General features: G+C 49.1%; 1 protein-coding gene across 3 annotated transcripts in view; it reads left to right on the forward strand.

The window, feature by feature from the left end:
- The window catches only part of LOC144162378 (receptor-type tyrosine-protein phosphatase mu-like), a 193380-nt gene that overhangs the window by 73113 nt on the left and 99573 nt on the right, over window positions 1-20694 (forward strand). Inside the window, exon 1 of one of the 3 annotated variants that reach the window (XM_077692879.1) lies at window positions 17100-17543. The exons of 1 other annotated variant lie outside the window; for it this stretch is intronic. The gene's annotated coding sequence lies outside the window, so the exon portion shown is untranslated. Of the gene's footprint in view, window positions 1-17099; window positions 17544-20694 lie in introns of those variants that run through there. One more of the 3 variants, XM_077692881.1, reaches the window with a different exon arrangement.

Raw genomic sequence — 20694 nt, forward strand, 5'->3', positions numbered from 1 at the left:
GAGGATGAGTGTGATAGCGCTATCTGGGAGGACGAACGGCAAGCAAGGCTGCAGAGCCGAATGGCGCAGTAGAAGTTCGTTTGAATAGGCTCACGTAAGACTTCATTGATGACGTCACGACAACACGGTTTGGCGGGAGAATAAAAATTTTAGCCTAAATTGATAAATTTCTCAGTGAATACGGCATCATTTGCTGCCGGGCAAGCGCTGGGGACGCTATAAAACACAAAATATTCGAATAAAACAAACGTGTTTTGTCTGCATGGCCCGTTAAATGGGCCATGAAGACAAAAAAAATTCCCCGCATTTCCCCGAGGGGAAGAATGTGAAAGTGCGAATGCACGAGTTGAATTTGCGCGGTTCGGTAATGTTCGCGAAAGAGAGATCACACACACACAGCGCGCGCCCATCTCCCCCCGTTGCCAAGGAAGACGAGGAGATTCCTGGCCAATCCCCCACGTGGGTATGTGCCATGTCAGCGGCCAGGCAGCGCGCGCCCATCTCCCCCCGTTGCCAAGGAAGACGAGGAGCGCGCGCACCCGCAGCTGTTGTTATGCGGACGGCGGCGGACGCTTCAGGCTCGCTTAAGAAGTGCATTAGCACTTAATACAAGTTTGTTTTATTCGAAAGAATTCTTTGTCCCGATAACAATGATACCAATTTTATTGCACACTGCGAACAAATGAGAGAAAACTAAGTGAGGCAGTGGCGACGCCCTAGCCACTTTCTGGCAACTTTTCTATGACGTCACAGAATCTTGCTTGTGCGATTGTTGGCCTCCGACCTAAAGCATTGCTAAGGCACAAGGCGGGGCGGTTGTAGTGCGTCCTCTAGTTCCGCTTGATCGCATCACCTGAGTGTTAACGTGCTGAAAATTAGGTTTTAGTGGTGGAGCATATGACGTCACTCCTGCCCATAACACGTCTCTGTAGCGGGAAATTTGAAAGTTTTTCACTACTTCTTCCATTTTCTCGTTAAAAAAGCGTCTTTTGTGGCCGAATGAACATAAAGGAGGAACTGAAGTCTATCTCTGTCAAATTAAACAACCTCGTACTTCGTATTCATGGCCTCTTTAAGTGCAAATTTTCTTGTTTTGTTCTACAAGGAGGTTTCAAAGGGGCGCGCATCGAACACTGAACGCTGGCCGCAGTCGCCGAGCGCCGTCATGCACGAAGGAGTATTTTGGCGAGAAAAGTGTGTTCAAACGTTAAAGAAGTACTGACACAAAATTTTCGTGTTACGTTTTTTTCGCTGCTATGGGTGCCTATTAGCCCACTAATCGTTGAATGACGCATTAGACGGTCGATCGCAGTGTAAACAATCATTTACGGCGTCGTTTATTCGTGTCAGTTTCGGTTTCGACAAAACAAACGCCGAGCGGCCGCCATGGCAGGAGGACGTACCTGACGTCACCATTCTTGTCGCACCCCTGCCGGTGTGGACGCGCGCGCGATTGAGCGCACACGCTAGCCCAGACCGGCCGAGGTCTTCACCATCCCCGCTCGCCCGGGCAGCATGATGTCAGTCCCAAAACCATGACGTGTACACACGGCGTACAGCGCGTGCCAACCGCAGTCAGCGCGTCCGCTACGTCACGGGAGCCCTGACGTCCGCAGTTTGGGGCAAGGAGCAGATGATGTCAAGCTGGCCCGCTCTGGGCTTTCTCGTGTGGGCAGAGATTAAAATGGATTTAAAATACGTTATACTGAAGGGCTACAGTTTAAACTTTCTCGGAGATATCTCCTGATAAAAAGGAAGCATTTTACATATTTATCTCAGCTTTGAAATTTCGTGTCACTACTCCTTTAAGGATACCAAGGCGCTGGACTGGGCTAGTTGGTACATGTTTGAGTAGAATAAAAACCGGAAGGGTATTTCTAGGCGTTCAAGTGCCTTGTTAGTTTCAGTTGTTAGTGCCAGCTTGTACCGTCGTTTTCTTCTGTGTCCTGTGTTTTCCAGTGGTTTTTATTCCACCCCTTTAAGGATAAACGCCGAAAAATTGGTGCTTCGAAAGACACCCTAAGCCTAAGAAATTCAATCGGGGCGTGCGGCGGCTTGTTCATAACCCGCTTTAAACCAACGCCGGGGAAATTGCTTGGATGGAAGTGGCTCTGTGGTTCTTAGGCAACCAGATATCCTTCAAGGAGCCATGAAGAGAAAAGACAAGTTTGCTTCATTCGAAAGATTGCCTCGTTGGAACCATAACGACACCACTTATAACGCAAACTTCGCTCAAATAAGCTACATAATTAGGAAAAAAGGAAATGACCATGCGACCCACCAGCTCATTTTCCGCAACAGAACCTATGATGTCACTCGAGAATGCTCCGCGATTGGCGGAGGCCGGCAAAAGCAAACGCATGTTAGGCAGGGCTTACAGTTTACATAGCGAGCTAAATGCCCGTGAAACATACTGCACATTCTTTTTATGACAACGAACGGTGGAGTAAACGGTTGAAGTTCCGAACGAACACGCAAGCGTGTGCGCCAATGCATACGAAACTACCGCCGGCCGAGCTCGACATCTCGCCGTCGCGCGGACGAATTTTCGGGTTCGAGGCTCTCAGGGGCCAACGAACCGTCCCAGCACGCACAGCCGCAACCTTGCTTGGTATCGTAATCCCTTCACAGGAGGTAGGCCGTCATATCGCCAACCAGCAAAGGTAAAAATAGAAACGAGGGGAGTAAGGAACAGCAAGCAGCGACGAGATAGTGACAGTCGTCGCCGTTTCGGAGCGGTGTTGGCTTGCTGCTATTGTTAGGAGCTCGTTTCCAGTTTACAACCACTGAAAACTTCAGTTTGTTCGAGTACTTTACAATGAAATTTCGTTGCTACGTTTTGAAATGCCCATGTAGTGCGGGCAAATCGTCGAGGGAGTGCGACATCCCCGGTGAGGAGATCTCCTTTCATGTGCTGCCCAACGACGAACCTCGGCGAAGCAAGTGGCTACGTTTTGTGAACTTTGCAAACGGAGGAGAAAACGAGCTAAAGGAAGTACGAGTGTGCTCGCTTCATTTCCGAGGAAGTGGTTACGGCAGGGACCCTTAAGTTAGCTCACTCCTGGGACATGCTGGCGCTCGTCGCCGACTTCGTCAAATTGCCTTCAAAGCGCTCTGACCTTGGGGGAAAAAAATGCCGTAAACACCGCGCATTGACGCTCGTATCTTTCTGGTCGAAGCAGAGAGCTCGCGCGAACGGCTTTCCATACACGACACCGGCCAACTGGCTTAAGCGATACTGCTACTGAAATTGAACTATTATTAACCGTAATAAAAATACGGCACATACGTACCAGTCTGTATTCGTCCGTTGCGACGGGGCTGACGAGGCAGCGGTGCCGACGGCAGGGCGTTCGTCTGTTGTGGCTACCGCGGAATGGTCGCTTTCCCGTCCACCGCGTATCCCACAATTCTTGCCGCTCGTGCACTTAGAAGCATTGAGCGTTCAAGTGGTGTGAGGTTGTTAAATGCAAGCCCGAGCTCCTCGGCGAGAGTTTTGTTCTCCGGATCAGGCGATTCCATGACTAGGGCTGCGGGTGCACTAGGTTTTACTAGTATTTTGAAAATGACCGCCGTCTCGGTCGACTCCCGCGTGTGGGTGCTATATGGAGTCGACATACTAAGTATCTGTTTCATGGACCGGCTCGTATGACGCCATTGTTCACGTCACGGAATGTGCAATTTTAGCGGGAGATTTAAAATTTTGGCTTAAATTACCTTATTTCTCAGTGAATAAAGCATCATTTGCTTCCGGGAAAGCGCTTGGGGTACTATGAAACACCTAATCTTTCGAATAAAACAAACTTTTGTTTTCTCTTCACGGCTCCTTTAAAGCATGCAGAAAGCATTAGTGCCCTCCCACTCTGCGGAGAAGAATTACCTGCGAAGCTGGGTGTGCAGTCCAAGGACCACATAAAACAAAATACGTTTGTTTGCCATTTGCGATTTAGCATACTTCCTAGCAAATTAGCTGAATGAAACTTGGAGGGACTCGAGCTATAGTCTGACAGTTAAACATAAAGCTTTCTGTTTCGCTCCCGCGTCGTAAGCATCTTACTGTTTCTGTACCACACTAACCCAATCCACTCTACCACTCAGGACACAGGACAGGTGGCACTGGCCCGCCTGACGTCTGTGTTTAAACCTCTCGCCAGCACAACAGATTGTTTATCGCCGGCAACCGGTTATGTGCGCGTGCTTAGAAGTGAAAGAGACCGTCGAAAATATCGCTCTGGAGGCCCTTTAAACTCAACAAGTAAGATTTGCGCACCTCAGCGTTGCAAGCGGGCAAGTTGCCGTTCATCCGGGAGGTATTCACAGCTACTCGAAGAGCTGGAACTTGAGCAAGAAACGGCGGCGGCAGCGGCTTTTCGTTGTTTCCGCGCCTATTCGCGCTTCTGTTCTGGCCGACGCTTCTCCAATTTCCGCTCTTCCTCCAAGCGAACGACATGCGTCCGTCCCACAGCGAGTTAAACCTAAACGTCCTCGAGCTTTCTTCTACTGGACAAACGTGACTGTCCTTTGCTCTCCCCCGTCGTAAACATCTTATTGTCTGTGCAGCACACCAACCCAGACCCAAACCACTCGATTACGGAGGACAGCTGACAGGCCGCATTGAGCCAACAGTCTTCCACGTTTAAACCTTCCTTTAACACGACGGTCATGTAGTGACATGAATCGCAGCTGTGCGTACACGTTCCGCTCCCCCAACCCTCAACCCGTGCACGCATAAACCGGCAACCGGTGATGGGCGCACACTTACGCGTGAAAAACTCCGGCGAAAATGTTGCTCGGAAAGCCTTTCCAGCTGAAGTAAGATTATGGGCTCACGCCTGCGTTCCAACCGGGCAAGAGGCTCTTCAACCGGGAGGGATTCGCACCTACTCAGCGAGGTGGAATTTGAGGCGGCAACGGCAGCGGCGGCTTTTGGTCATTTTTACGCCCATTCGCGCTCCTGTGTATATATTCTCCGCCATCATCTGAAAACGGCGCTACCGCCGTGGTCAGCCGATTGCGGAACTTGCGAAGGAGGCATGGGTGTTGGCGAGGGAATAACAGTTGGGATAGGGGGGATAGGGTGAACAGCGGTGGCGGCGAGGAGCCTCGGAGCGGCGCCGAGTAAAGAGGCTTCACCGGAATGAAAACTGGGGGCGGCTAGACACATACTGCATCGCTGTAAAAGGGAAATGTTTTTATCGATATAAGGCCAGGCTCCAGGCCTGTTGGTGGAAGAGGGTTCAAGGAGGTTAAAAGGTGGGGTTAGAGAGTAGCATTGTAGCATTGTAGGTTAGTACAATGGGTAGCATTGTAGGTAGAGGGGCGTGTCGGTATGCTTGCGACTCGCTTCGTGAGATCGCGATTTTTTGATCATTTTTCTGGGGGCGCTCATTAGAGCAGGGTGGCTTGCAGTAGCTCTGAAACATGCGTCATTGCTTCTTAATCCGGTTACAAGCGAAGCCTGCTGGCGGCGGAAGCGGTGACGCATAGACCGTGGATCTCAGGACAGTTAATTCGGCTGAAACAGAAAAACAAAATACAATAACATACAGAAATTAAAAATTCGATGCAGTTACGTTAGCTCACGCGAGGCTATACACATATAGTGCACAAACACCGTGCGTGGGTCGGCTCCGTTATCTAACGGCTGGCAGGGAATACAACTGCGCGGGTGATTCCGCAGCCAAAAGAGCGAAGCCGGAAAAGAATTCCCGCGCGGAACAGCAGGACGTGTTCGGAGGACGCGCGCCTGTTTTCCCCCCGCTGCTCCTACGCCTATACTATAATGCGTGTTGCACAGTCTGATCATGGTACGAAGCAGCAGCTGGGCCGTGGCCCTGACGCGTGGATGCAGTTGTGATATTTCCGCGAATACCCGGCAGTGCGGGGGTGGGCCCGATACCCGGAAGTTGGAACCCGCAGATGCAGCGTACGATAAAGAAAAAAATAATAGGGTGCTTTGCTGCGGGAGCTGAGGCACGTGTCGAGCAGTTGCAGTGCTGTTCAGTGGTGAAGTTTCGTATGCCTGCCCACGGTGGTTTAGACGAGCATGTTACTCTAAATCGGCAGTTACCCCCCCCCCCCCCCCCATTACTACTACCACCACCACCGCCACTACTACTGTTACTACTAATACTTAGTAGCAGTATTATTAATAGTACTGAAAGGGGGGAAATGTTGCAGCTACTACTGCTATTAAGGCAGAAAGTTGGGCTGGTTGGTTATCTGACTGCATTTTACTAGCGAAAAAGCGGACGCGGACGAAGAAGTACGCAGGACATTCTCTGTATTGAGGCTATTAAATATACGCAAACACAACAACAAAACTCTCTAATATAGTCTTTAGAGGCGGCCTTCAATGACATGTACGCGCTTACTACAAGGTGCACCACCTTCCGTCCCACTCCCGTCTGCCAGTTCCAGAGAGTATGCAGTCGAACCTGGTTATATCGAAGTAGTATCGGACCAGTAAATTATTTCGTTATATCCGATATTCGTTGTAACAGTGGAGGTACAAATCGGCTCTAGCAAATTGAAAATCTGGCTCGCGCAACAATCTCAGATACAAAAATGCATTATTCTATAGGCTTAGAACCTACTACACATGAGGTAATCCTTACCTGTCTCCTTGCGGCATTCAAAATGAATGAACCGGAACATGAGAACGTTAAATTACGACAGAACAAAGTTCGTTTGACAAAGCAGGCCTGCGCTCTTGTTTGACGAAGGTTGCAATGCTCCTCTGGCGGCTTTTCATAGCCCTGAGCAGAATGAAGATTTATAGAGTGTCCACGCACGAAATGGCGTTTTCTACTTTTGTAGTTATTCAAACGATTATAAAATGGTTTTGTTATCTTTCTTCTTTTATGTTGCGTTTTTAATGCTAGCTTTAGAGTTTTGAACCTCGCGCGAACCAAATATTTTTTTTTACAGCTGATATCGCACCTGGCTTTTGCGGTTCCCGTTTCCTTATAAAACAATAAGTATCACTGAAATGAAGCGTGATCAACAAAAGTTCCTATTTAGTTCGTTATAGCCGATAATTCGCTATACAGTCGAACTTTGTTACAACCAAGTAGTATTGGGACAGCAAATTAGTTCGTTATAACCGATTTCGTTGTAACAATACAGGCAAAAATCGGCTATGACAAATCGACAATCTGGCTCACGCAAAAATACATCATACAGAAATGAATTTTTGAGGCTTTGATCCCATATACACAAGGTAACCCTTACTTTTCTCATTGTTGCATTTCAAGCTCAATGAACCGGAACATGATTACGTGAGAATATAAGATCAAAGTTCCCTTTACAAAATAGGCCTGCGTCTTTATTTATTTGATGAAGGATGTGATATTCTTTATGGTGGCTACTTGCAGCACTAAGCAGGATGAAGTTTTCCGGTGTTCACGAACAAAAGGGCCTTTATAGTTCTGCAGTTCCGGACTACGGGGGTGTTTTCCAAGTAGCTTATCAGCCTGCTGAGAAAATATTTCTCCGTTATATCCGGTATTACGCCCGGCTCTCACGGTTTCAGTTTCGTTATAAAAGAATAAGTGTCGTTGAAATAAAGCGTTACCAACCAAAGTTTGTATTTTGTTCGCTATAGCTGATAATTCGATATATCAGTGTTAGCTATTACGAGGTTCAACTGTATCCGTGTTCGTTATACTGTACTTCTTTCGTGGCATTTTTCTTTCTTGGCACTGGCAATCCTATATGTGGCAGCTTGACAGTGCTGAACGGAGGAAGTGAAACGTCGGTTTGGGAGCCGAAACAACGGCCCGTAGCTGATGTGGCTGCAGTATAGCTTTCAGAAGCCTCCTTAGCCAGCTGTCTTCTTCACAACGACCAGTGAAGGAGACAACTGCTTTAGCGGATGAACTACGTTTAAAGGAGCACTGACACGAAAATTGTATGTTCCACTTTTATTGCTTTTATCGATGCGTAATGGTCTGGCGAACCCGAAACAGTACTTTAAATACTTCAGCGCGCGATAATTAATTTCATTGAACGGCCTGAAAATCATTTGTTTCAAATTCCCGCGCTTTCATCCCGAGAGGCGCATATGACAGAATCCCGGCATGACCTCACCGCTTTGCGCGTACGTCAAAACACTGCGGAGGCCGGTGGGGGCGTTGTTTCGACCGCGACGCCGCCGGAGATGAACGGCTGAGCTGCCTGAAGGTGCTAGGCCTACCATTGCGGCGGAAATCCGATGACCGCTTTCAATGAAAGCCCTGATGGCGACCTCTGTTGCTATTCCGGGCTTATTATCGCTTCCTTCCCCGTGTGTGGAACTTTATTTTTTGCCAACACTGCCTTTCTGGGCAGCGGTTATGCATCTAGCTTTGGCTACGTGCGCCCGTTTGCGAATGCGCCGGCGCCCGCTCGCCGCTCGCGGGGCCGCGCGCGTGAAGTGACGTCACCAATTTTTGACGAGCGCTGTGGCGTCACTTCTTTTGGCTAACACGGGATGATGTCGCGCCATCCGTGTGTCACGCTGATGTCCATTTGCTGAGTTCCGCTCCGCGCGCAGCTCCGTCGGCGCGATAAATGAAATCCAATTGAAGTATGTTCTTCGCGTCGCAGGCCGACCATATTTCAGCCGGGGTATTCTGTTGAGTAAAGGAAGCGAACTGTGCAATAATATTAAGGCCGAAAATCTTCACCAGTTCGCACTCCTCAAACACTGTTCCGGGGAATTATTTGCGTCACAGTGAGGGCAAAAGTGAAGCGACATACGATAAAAATCAGTGCTTGCTAGTTATGCTTTCCGGCTTCGTATGCGATAGTAATACTATTCCGTTAGCCCCAATAAAGCGGTGTTCACGTGTTTCCCCAGGGGAATGCCAGGATCGGTGACCGCTTTCGTGTTCTGGCGACATGCTCTGAGGTATTGTGTCATGGTGTGCGTTCATGTGCGCGGTGTGTTTGCGTTTGGACAACGTGCGTGGCCATGTGGGCTTCCATGAACTGCACTAAAGCAAACTACTACGTGCGGGTATTTATTTTTTGCATTCTACTAATTGGCTTTTTCAGCAAACAGTATGTTTGCGTTATTACCCCTCTTTATTTATATTTAATTGGCTATAAACCTGCCATAGCGTTGCTGGAGGGCTTGTTGCGCCCTGGTTTATTATGTTTATTCTTGGCAGTGGTGCGGGGGGGGGGGGGGGGGGGGGGGTGAAGGATGGGGAGAATCGGGATGGCTACGCTAGCTTTGCAAAAGCCTCCGTAGCAAGCCGTCTTTTGACAACGACCAGTGAGGTGGCTGAAGGGTTGGCCGTACTCTCCAGCTGTCCGGACCGAGAGGTCACGTGATGCTTCAGTCCGACCTGCTTTCTCAGGTTCCGGCCAGGGCTGACCACCACGTAAAGCGCGGGTAATTCGCCCACGAGTACAAGGACAAGCCAACTGGAAAAGAAGCGCGCACTGGGGCGAACCGCGTCGTCTGCATCCTTTTCTGCTCCGCGGAATTTCTGGAGCACCGGCCCGCCTCGCTCGCCGCAGCCTGCAGCCAAGCCAAGCCTCTTCTTTCTACGCCGCCTCCCGGTAGTCGTCTGCTGTAGAGCGCATCGTCACGCGAACACCGCTACGCACACAGCGTAACCAAAGAAAGAAAGAAAGAAAGAAAGAAAGAAAGAAAGAAAGAAAGAAAGAAAGAAAGAAAGAAAGAAAACTAATCCGGCCGCGCCTCTCACGTGCGCCAAGCCAAGCGTTTTGCGAAGAACTTAGTCGCGCTGTTGCTGTGCGTTCGGTAGTAGCCATGCGCGCGCTTTGGGGGATTGAAATGGAATGAAGAGGCCGCTGGGCACGAGAGTTTCTATACAATAGCAGCGCGGACCGCGCGGACCCCTTACCAGGCGACCTGGTTTTGAGAGTGGTCTGTTTTATTCCGCCATTTCCTTGTTTCCTCTTAATTGTGCTCTTGCAATGAACTCATACGGTTGTCAACGAGAACAGTTCTCGCATTATTCGTGACTCCTTTCGAAGAGGGAGAGACACATCACCTAGAGACTGGAATAGATGGGTGAACGGAATTGAATTCACAGCGGGGCGACAAAGGTATAGGCAAGGCTCGGTCAGGTTCGGTGAATTGTGTGGGTGGTATGAAGTTACAGATTTAGATTGTCCGGACCCGTTAGTGGCGGCTGCGCGCATTGACATAAGCTTTTCACAGTAAAAAGAGGAGATATTTGGAGGAGTTGGGACTTCTCTTAGTTGCCAGATGGAACAAGGGAGGGGCCGTGGTGACCATTCCTGATTCCCTTCACTCTGACTCCGTTTCGTACAGTGTTCTAGCGTACTCCTAGCGTTGTTCTAGCGTCTAGCGTTAGACCATCATCCCGCTTTCAGGAGAACGATGCGCACCCCACTCGTGTTTGCTTCTCCACTGCACTTTGACAGTTCGGGCTATCCTTTATCGTTTCGTTCAGTCAAATCAGCGTGCGAAGAGCTACCGTAATCTGGTTCTATCAATAGCCTTCCGGAACAAGCGAAGCGCTTGCATTGTTGGACGATCAGGGCTGTTAAAGAATGTAGGAAGGTCTAGGGGGGAAAGAGCGAGAATGTTTATCACTACGAGCCAGTCTCTGCGAGCCAGTTGGAACTGATTCATCGTGAAACTTTTCTCTAAGCAAACTGATAAAGAGGTACACAAGGGTTCAGGGCCGTACCCAGGGGGGGGGGGGGGGGGGAGGAGGCAGCACGTAAACAATACTTACTGTTGCTTTCAGCAAAACTACCCCCTTCCCAAAATTCATACCCCCCCCCCCCCCACCCCCGCGAAAAAAATTTGTGGGTACGGCCCTGCAAGGGTTAGTGCGTCTATCTTTACTTCTTTCTTTCTTGTTTGAGTGCTAGCATTTCTCCACTTCTTTTCTTTCTTGATATGTTTTCTTGTGTTTTCTCGCCCTCTTTCTTCCTCTATTTATTTCTTCCTTCTTTTCTTTTTTTTTCTCTTCCTCTTTCTGTCTTCCTTCCTTCCGAGCGCTCATCCTTGCGTATCTTTCTCTGCACCCCTTTTTCACGATAAAAGAGGGCAGGGGAGTTACCGATAATGCAAACACCCTAGTTGCGTTTTACTGGCCGACACGCCTCTGGTGTACCGAAGTGTGCCGTATAATTGATTGATTGATTGATTGATTGATTGATTGATTGATTGATTGTTTGATTGATTGATTGATTGATTGATTGATTGATTGATTGATTGATTGATTGATTGATTGATTGATTGATTGATTGATTGATTGATTGATTGATTGATTGATTGATTGATTGATTGATTGATTGTAGGGTGTAATGCGCCGACGCAACGCAGGCGATGAGGTGCGCCTTATGGGAGGGCTCCGAATTAATTTTGACCACCTGGGAATCTTTAACGTGCGCCGAAAACTCGTACACACGGGCGTTTTTGCTTTTCGCCTCCATCAGAAAAGCGGCCGCCGCGGCCGGGAATCGAACCCGCGTCCTCGTGCTAAGTTTGCCGAATCGAAGCTCCAGTTGTGGTTTTTACTCACCGAAGCCTCATCTGAACAATGAGCCGCGCACTAGCAGCGGGCTACAGTATTATTCAGGCCACCTGGGAATATTTATAATGTGCCTAGATTCCGCTCGGAGGCAGACGTTCTTGTTTCGAAGTAAAAATAATTAATGCGGCCATTTTAGCCTAGACTTCAACAACGTCTCGATATGGTCGGCCGGGCTTTAGACAGGAAGTAGTGCCCATAGCACTATTAAAGGAAGTGTGTATGTTGGGCGGATACAGTTGATTCCTGCGGAACGCCGAAAATGAAATCAGACAAACGGATCATCAACGCGCATGCTACTTTCACTGCCCAGCAGTGCAACAGTATCTTAAAACAGCATCTTTAAACAGCCACTAAATAAGAAGATACAGTAAAAGCTCGTTAATTCGAACTCGGTTAATTCGAACTTCCGATTAATTCGAACTGTAGCCCTGGTCCCGGCACAGCCCTGTGTATTTCAATGGAGGAAAACTCCCGATAATTTGAACGCGTCGTTATCCAAAACGGTTAATTCGAACTATGATCCCCTAGTTTTTCATCGCTCCTCGCAGAATAAATCGCTCACAGTGATTGCAATGGGTCGCAAATCCAAACCAAATCAAATTTACTAGAGATACCAAACAACGAAGCAGAAAAACAACAGTGGCGCACGCTACGCTCCTGCAACAGCTCCTTTCGCTTCCACAGACGCCGCGCCACCGGCGCCAGTGCTCCGGCGCATGCCATTATTATTTACGAAACATTATTTACGAAATCACCTGCCACAAACATGTAGTAGCGCCTAATTCGCGATAACCAGTCCAGAGGTAGCCTATTTGATTGATTAATTGGCTGTAGTGTTGGCGCGCCTCAAAGCAGGCGATGAGGCACACCGTAGTGGATGGCTCCGGATTAATTTTGACCACCCGGGGATCTTTAACGTGCGCCGAAATCTCGTCCACACGGGCGTTTTTGCTTTTCGCCTTCATCAGAAAAGCGGCCGCCACGGCCGGGAGTCGAACCCGCGACCTCGTGCTCAGCAGCGCTACGCCTTAGCCACTGAGCCACCGCGGCGGGTTTTTTTTTTTTTTTTTCCTTTATTGTCCACCGCGTCGGGTAGGTGGCTTCCTTGTGTTTCCAGTACAGCACTCGCAGCTGCTGGAAACCATTGGAGATGTGCGGGCATCGGAAGACTGCTGCTTCTACTGGAGCTGCGACGTAAGGTGATGATGATAATCCCCGTGCTATAGCTCGTTAATATGTTAGAAGTCATCATCATCACAATCATCACCACCATCAACAACAACAATAGCAACGACAGTCGACCGTAGGTGGGCCATTTTGGCAAGAAACTTCGCCGTCTATCCGCGCACAGAGAGCGACAGAAGAGCAAAGAACGACAGAGCGTGTGCGGAGAGGGGTGGTGTCAGCCGAGCCGGCGGCGGCATTGGCTGCGGTGGCGACCAGTTGCTAGGGAAACGTCCAGTCGAACCGCGGCTCGCCCACTTCTCCGCCCGACGCATCCGTCGCAGGGCTCCTCCACGCATCCCATCACCGCTCGTGCCCCTTGCAAAACGGAGTACGGAACGAGTGCAGAACCGAGTAGGCATAAAAAGAGGATGGAATGGTAAGGACTAGCGTCAAATAAGCTACGCTTAAGAGTACCGCCACTTCGTGCACCCGAAAGCGTCTGGCGACCATTTTGTTTCTGGGTTGCAGTGTTACCATATTTCCCAACGAAACCGCCGCCGGTTGTGACGGGCACAGTGCGACCGGCCGCTCTAGCGTCCGCGCAGTAGAGAGAGAGAGAGAGAGAGAGAGAGAGAGAGAGAGAGAGAGAGAGAGAGAGAGAGAGAGAGAGAGAGAGAGAGAGAGAGAGAGAGAGAGAGAGAGAGAGAGAATCGCCCACCAACAAAATGGCTGTGCCCATATGTAAACAAATATCACGTGGTGCCGACCGACCAATGAAAATCCTAGCGGAACATAACAATGAGATAAAAAATTGCCAATACTCTAAAAGCCTTTATTTAGTGACGCTAGGAAGGAGGAATACGAAATGCTGATATTTTATGGCGGAGTGTGATGTATGCCTGCTTCCAACAAACTTTTTCTTTTTGTGCGTATGCTTCGTCATCATCATGGCCATCATTTCTCGTCTCAAGATGCAGCCATAATTCCGCTTGAAGTGACTCCGTTCCACGCTAACGTTGGGGGTGGAGTATAGCTACTCCACGCATGAGGCGCGGGCACATGAAGTTGTTTGACGGGTAGACGCACGCAGTCGGTGCAGAGTTAAGGTGTGGTTAAAAGAAGCGCTGCAGTCCGAGAATTGGAACCAGCAATTTCGTGGTTTCATGGAGATACGTGTCTGACTCTCCCTATCTTTTCAGTCGGATGGTACGACTACGCACTGCTGGTGTTCGTATACCAGCCTGGACGAAAGAACGTTAAACAAAACTTCCCTCGGCGAAATACTCATGCAAAGCCACAGCTGCTATTAATGCGTCAAGCGATTAAGATAGCAGAGTTCGCGGGAAGTAAAGAACGAAGAAAAAACAACGAAGAGATCCGGAAGCTGCATTTCACAATAGTCCAGATGCACCGAAGTGTCGTTGATACAATTGTCTCCATTTCTTTTATCGGTAATTCACCTGCAAATGCTCATGACTTTTCTTTTTTTTCCTGGCACGGAAGCGATACACGCAGGTGTATTTGACTCGCTCGTGCTCGTCACCATGCATGTACCGGTAATCTGGAGGTTACAGCAAGAGTATTTTATCTTCCCTCATCCTTCGGCTATTCTGTTGACGATGAGCACCTCGATCAACAACGATGAAGGAAACATTCATACACTCCAATCTAATCCAGTCCAATCAAATCCAATCCAATCCAGTTCAATCCGATCCAATCCAGTCCAGTCCAGTCCAGTCACTGCTCCTCGCGCATGCGCAGCACAGCTCCCCAGGAGCCACGCGAAACGGCTATCAAGCGGCTCCGGCGCAGAGTCAGACTTGGCTACTGCGCAACGGAGGTGCGCAGTTGGGCACGCGCCGGCGCCGGCACGTCTGCACTCTGGAATGCGCAGACCGGCGAATGTGCAGACCCAATTCTCTACACACCCGCACTCAAATAGGATTGTATTTCCAATGCAATCCAAATCCAATCCAATCGAATTCAATGCTGCTCGCGCTTGCGCAGCACGGCCCTTCAGGGTCCACGCAGAACTGCTTAACCTCGGCCAGTGTACCTTACGCTACAAAAAACATGAGCCATTCTACTTCGTGCCGGGGGATGACCAGCGAAGCTGTGAAGCGCACGACAGCGAGGTGACGGGGGAGGTCGAACAAATGTGTAGGCCCCATTGATTGGGTACTAAGAAACCATAACAAGTAAATGAGACACGGCCCCATCACAGAGTCATATTAGTGGCCAATTGTCGCAGTTGTTTTCGTGGAAGTTTGTATAATGTAGCTGTTTCCTGTAACCATACTACACTCAGATACCCATGTACTGACTGCACACGGGAAAAGAGTAACGCTGGCAGCTTCACTATGAGCTAACTAATTATTACGAGTAAATGAAACTCGGAGTAACGATATTGTCTTAGCGGTCAATCACCATACGTTTTTGTTGGGAATAATCAGTCGTTTCCCGCTCAGTATTAGCGATGAAGTTGGTTTTACCGCAAGGCGTTTTCTGTCTTCGCAGCACATAGATGCAGAAAAAGCCAGCCCCCAAAAAATTCACTTTGAAAAAAATTGATGCGAAAATAAAGTGATATTTCACTGCCCATAATCGCAACGCGTGAGTTGCAAACAAAGAAATGAACAACGCAGGAAAAAGGCGGCCGCAGCGCCGGCTGTAAGCGCCGCAGTGCGCAGCGCAGATCTCCCCGGCCAGCTGGTGACTGCTGCGCCGGTTGGTTAGGCCAGAAATACCGCGTTTTTCCACCCCGTCCCTACTGCGCAGGCGCGGCGCCACCACCAGATTTTGGGAGGAAGCATTTGTGGTGCTGTGCTTTTCTTTTCGTTTTCTTCTAAGGCGGCTCCGCTTTGGCCTTGATAGGCACGTGCTAAATGAGAGCAACATGATCCGGGCCTGATGAGGTGTCGACAGGCATCGTCAGACAGTTTCGGGCCCTTTTCCCTCTCTCCCTCAAAATCTCGAAAGAAAGAAAGAAAGAGTTTAGTAGCCGAATTTTTCCCTCGATGGTCATTTCAGGCTTTACTGTAGAAAAATACCCTAAAACTGCTTCCAGATGAGGAGCACATCGATTGGGAGCACAAACCAGACTCCGCAGTTTCAAACTGGTGGCTCGTTTCAGTGCCAGCCAGCTAAGTTACCTTTCGTCTGAATCACCTCTCCATGTGAAATTTGCAGCTACTGTCACGCAATTGAAATTCCAATTTATCTCATATTTGTAGCTGTGTAACTCCCTCAGTTTGTTTTTCTCTTTTTAGCGGTGTTTCTTGCAACTGATTTCATTTTTTTTTCTTTTTTGCTGACTGCCCTTACAGGCCAACTAGAACTGCGTAAGCCTGAATTTGTTCCGTGAGATTGCACACTGATAAGCAACTACTACTGGAGGTTTTCTCGATATATATTCGATGGAGCATGCGCAGATCGTACCGTGCACTTAAACCGATTCAAGCCCTAAAATTTCCGCGAAACTTATCGAGCGGTAAACAGCAGAGAACATGGCACATCGGCCTAGACCAATTACGGAGCCTTTTCTTTAATTTTGGTAATACGAGACGCTGCGCACTTGTTTAACCGGCCACCGCGAGTAGACAGACGATACATAATCTCGGCTATTCGGGGAAGAGGTCATTACGTGTGGGGCCGGAGCCTTGACGACCTGACAACAGATTGCGGCGAATCTGACTCCAATAGCTTCCACGAAGGGGCCGTTCTTTTATTTTTATACGCAAAGTCGCCCCCGATATAGTAACCTGTGCGAACGGAGCACGTTTCGTGAAGCGAGTCGCTCGCACGCAGCCGAAAACAAAAGGAACCGCCCGCAGACAACCCGGTGCGCCTCGAGGTTGCGTGCTCGCCGTAACGGCTACACCGGGGCCGGGAAGAAACTGTTCCGACCCGTGGAGTCAGGGAAAAAAAGGGCCGACGCAGCGTAGCAGACGACCGAAAAAAAAAAAAAAAGTTACGAACAAGAGTCGCCGACACCGAACAAAAATTAAATAACGAAAATACCTGCCGCGAGTGTCGAAGGCGGGGAAAGGCAATCATCGCGTGAGAGAAAACGCAACGACGAGAAGGAAGGCAGAAAAAAAAAAAAACAGTAATGGGGGCCGCGTAACAAACATAAAAGGCGAAAAACAAGAATCGGGGGAGGAGCAGAAGCGAGAGCGTTCCCGCATGCTCACTCTCTCTCTCTCTCTCTCTCTCTCTCTCTCTCTCTCTCTCTCTCTCTCTCTCTCTCTCTCTCCTCTCTCTCTCTCTCTCTCTCTCTCTCTCTCTCTCTCTCTCTCTCTCTCTCTCTCTCTCTCTCTCTCTCTCTCTCTCTCTCTCTCTCTCTCTCTCTCTCTTGCACGGCCTCGGAGCGCCTTCACCCAGTTCTGAACGCGGGGAGCGGGGGAGCCCGCGGAGCGAGGGAGGGAGCCAGCAACAGATCGCTAGTCGCAGACGCGTAGCAGACGCGCACAGCGGAGCGTCAGTGCTGCACGTTATCGTCTGCGTGTGTTCCTCGTGCGTGCGCGCATACATGTCGTCTGCTACGATTCCGAAATAACCGCTCGACAGCTGCGTCGCCTGGCCTGTATCCTCTCGTCGTCGTCGAAAAGTTCGCGACCGCTGTCCAGTGACTCGACGAACGACGCGAGTTTTTTTTGTGTGTTTCCAGCCGCGCGAATCTGCGCCATGATGGAAACAGGTTGTTGCGTCGTCTGCTAGTGCGCGGGGACCAGAACGTGCGATACTCGCCTGGTCTTCTTACCCGTCGTCTTGTGCGCGTCTTTCGGCGTAGCTTTTTTAAGGCTGCTGTGAAAGCTACGTCTCTTCTTCGAGTAGTCCAAAGCGGTAAGTTTGAATTCGCTTTTTTCACCCACTAGTTCAGCATTTTGCAGTAGCGAGGCGATAACGAGTGCTGAATAGCCACTCGTGATACCCGGCTGTGTTAATTGTCTGCAAACAAACAAACTTAGTGTCCGAACCCGTCTTTAAATAAAGAAACGTTCGCCCGTACCGTAGAAGAAAAAAACATTTCTAGTTTTGGTGGACATCGTCGAACGGCTAGCCGTAAGTGAAAGTCGCCGCATGCCGTCGTGACGTCACTTCTGTTTGTCACAAAAGTCGTCTGCATTCCGGTCTTGTCTGCGCGGCGCTATCTGCTAGCGCCGCGCCGTTCAAAAAATAAATGTTTAAAGGCTACAGCTGGGCGTGTTTTAAGCAGCGTCGGCTACCTTTCGCGCGAATGCTTTATCGTCTGTCAGCTTTTTTTTTTGTGTGTGTGTGTGATTTGTTAATGCGTGCGAGGTCGTTTGAAGGCGCGTAATTGCGCAGTTAGCCTGCAACGGCAACACTACTTTCTTCTACGATGAAAAGAAAGGGAAATGCGCCAACAAAAGAAGACAAATTAAGATGCGAGCACGTCGTAAGTGCTAAGGCTGGCCATAAATCAGATCGTCCAACTGCCTTCGCTCGCTTGTTCCAAGGTACAAGCTCGGCCTGCAGACGGGGAAAAAAGAATATGCGAACGATTCACCACTGGGCTAATCGTGATTCACGTATGAACGAAAAAGAAAAAAAAAAGTCCGTATCTGGCTCGGCGGTCATGAAAGCCGACTGCCATTGAACTCCTTCTTTCTTTCGGCTCTCTTTTGATTTTTTTTTTTTTACTTTTAAAAGGGGTCCATTAAGAAGACTTCAGGCGACCTTTGTTGGCAAGGCAACGGGCTGTGTTCCGCGCTCGAAGCCTGCGCCACGGTAACAATGCCGGGTCGAAGAAGTCGAGCTTTTTCTGGTCATTCGGTATTGAACGCGAGCAACCGTTCGAAACTCTGAAAACAAAACCGTCCTTCGGGGCGGCGTGTTTCGTATAAAGTGTGCCGTTTGGTCGTGATTGATCGCTTTCGCTACGCGGGGAAGCTGATGTCGCACCGCTTGGAAAAAATGGGCGGACATTCATCGACGTGAAGATTTTTGTTTTCCATTCACTTAGCGAAACTTTGTGGAAAATCGATTAGGCCTTCGGCGAGTTTCCAAGCGCCGTTCTTCGAAACAAAAGCGCCCAGTAACCCAATAACCGAAAATATGAGCCTAGTTGAGAGCTCATTAGAAGTTTAAACTTTTTATAGGCGCAAAGTTCAACCTGGGCTCTAGTTGCAAGGTCAGAACTCTGCCTTTCTTCAGCTCTATCGTTGTAGCGGAGCTCGTGATAACGAATTAATGCGAAGTGCATGTACGCCTTGACAGTGATAAGTGTACTGATACCCTTTGCACCCGTTCTTTTATGTCGATGGCACTGAGTAAAGTGCTTCTCGCTCGTGAAGGAATACTGATCAGATGTACTTGATAAGTATTTCCGTTGTTGATGTCAAGTGTACGCCGCGATGTATTTGTGACGGAATCGTCATTTTCTCGTGCGACCACTGCGATTTTCATCAACGTTGTCAACCGCATCATTTCGTCAAGAACCTCTAAGTATCACGTATAAACGACAGGGGTGGTATAGGAATTCTGAGAAAATCAGCTAATGCGTGAGCATCGTTATCAACCGCTCTGCTGCACCATCTATACCGTTAGCATCGACTTGACTGCAATAGACAAATAAATTGCTGGGAAGACATTTTACTCAGGTCAATGTGGGCAGTTTTTTATCAAGTTATGAAGGCCCCGAGTGTATTCCAGGTCCCTATAAAGTTGACTTCTCTGCTGTACCCATGTGCATTGCTAGCGCATCGGTGTATGCGTTTTCTTTTTCTTTAATTCTTAAATTCCTCGTTATTCATTCTGAAGCTTCCAATCATCTACATGTTCTTACGTGTGTTCACTTAACCAATTGTTCATTTATTTCGGTTCACGAACTCGCACGGTCGTCAATGACGCACCGGCCTTCTGGTTGGCCGGTGTCCGTTGGGAAACTTTCGGTTCCTGAAGATGTTTTCCGCAGGCGTTTGCCGATACGTACGCGTGAATAAGTTCATCCGGCACGTAGCAACTGCAGAAACTATTGAGAAAGAAATGTCAAGAGAAGAATTTACGGGCAATGCTTAGAACTTTCTAAAAATGTGAAGGCGGGCGCCTAGACTCAGAACGACAACGATTGATTGATTGATTGACTGATTGATTCATTTACAATGGTATCCCCCTTTGTAACCGGGTAATGGCGTGTCAAAACGGGGAAATCACGGAAGTTGCCACTGGGCCTCACCACCTCAGCCGGCTGCTCCCCCTCGCGGCGTAACGCATGCCTAACTGCGAGTATTTTGAACGTTATTCGAGTCGTTTCCCTCGTTGTTCAAACTTGATGTGCTGGTAAATTACTGCAGTGACGACAAACAAACTACGTGAGAAAGAACGGACGATGTCGCGCGTTAATCGTCATCTCCTTTCAAAACGCGAGCGCACGCTCACATCCGGGTCCGTAGCTTCGGCGGAGTGATTCTTTACACGAGGTATTGCCGTTCTTAACTTAGTTACAGCTTCAGTAAGTTCAGTTGATCTGCTGTTGAACTTTGCGGCCGCTCCCGCCCTCACTTGACCATCGCCCTGAACAGCACTTTCCCAAGCATGTTCCGCTAGCTAGAGCTATCGGCATCTTCACCTTCTCAGGGGGGCTGGTATTGCACTTGCGGCAGAAGCTATTTCCCTTTCCCGATGTGCGCTGCATCAGCCCCTTTCTCAGATCCCGCCTATGACCTTCCTCCGGCATTGCGGTTTCACTGTCCTAGTGGGTCTCCTTGGTTCGCGCTCCGATGATCTGCACGATTCTGTGTAGCTCGCAACTGTCTTCTGTGAAGTCTCTGTCAAAATTTTCTACACCATGCCAAAAGGGCATAGGCCACACACACAAAAAAAAATTAGTAGTGACTTAGCTCTGCTATGCCAGGATATACGTAGCGTGAGCTAAGGTTGAGCAATCCAGTCCAATCCAATCCAGTCCAGTCCTGTCCAGTCACTGCTCCTCGCGCATGTTCAGCACGGCTCTTCACGGGCCACGCGAAACGGC

Source organism: Haemaphysalis longicornis, unplaced genomic scaffold, assembly GCF_048455015.1.
Source record: "Haemaphysalis longicornis isolate Haplotype H1 unplaced genomic scaffold, Haemaphysalis longicornis Haplotype H1 scaffold_12, whole genome shotgun sequence".
NCBI lineage: Eukaryota > Metazoa > Arthropoda > Arachnida > Ixodida > Ixodidae > Haemaphysalis > Haemaphysalis longicornis.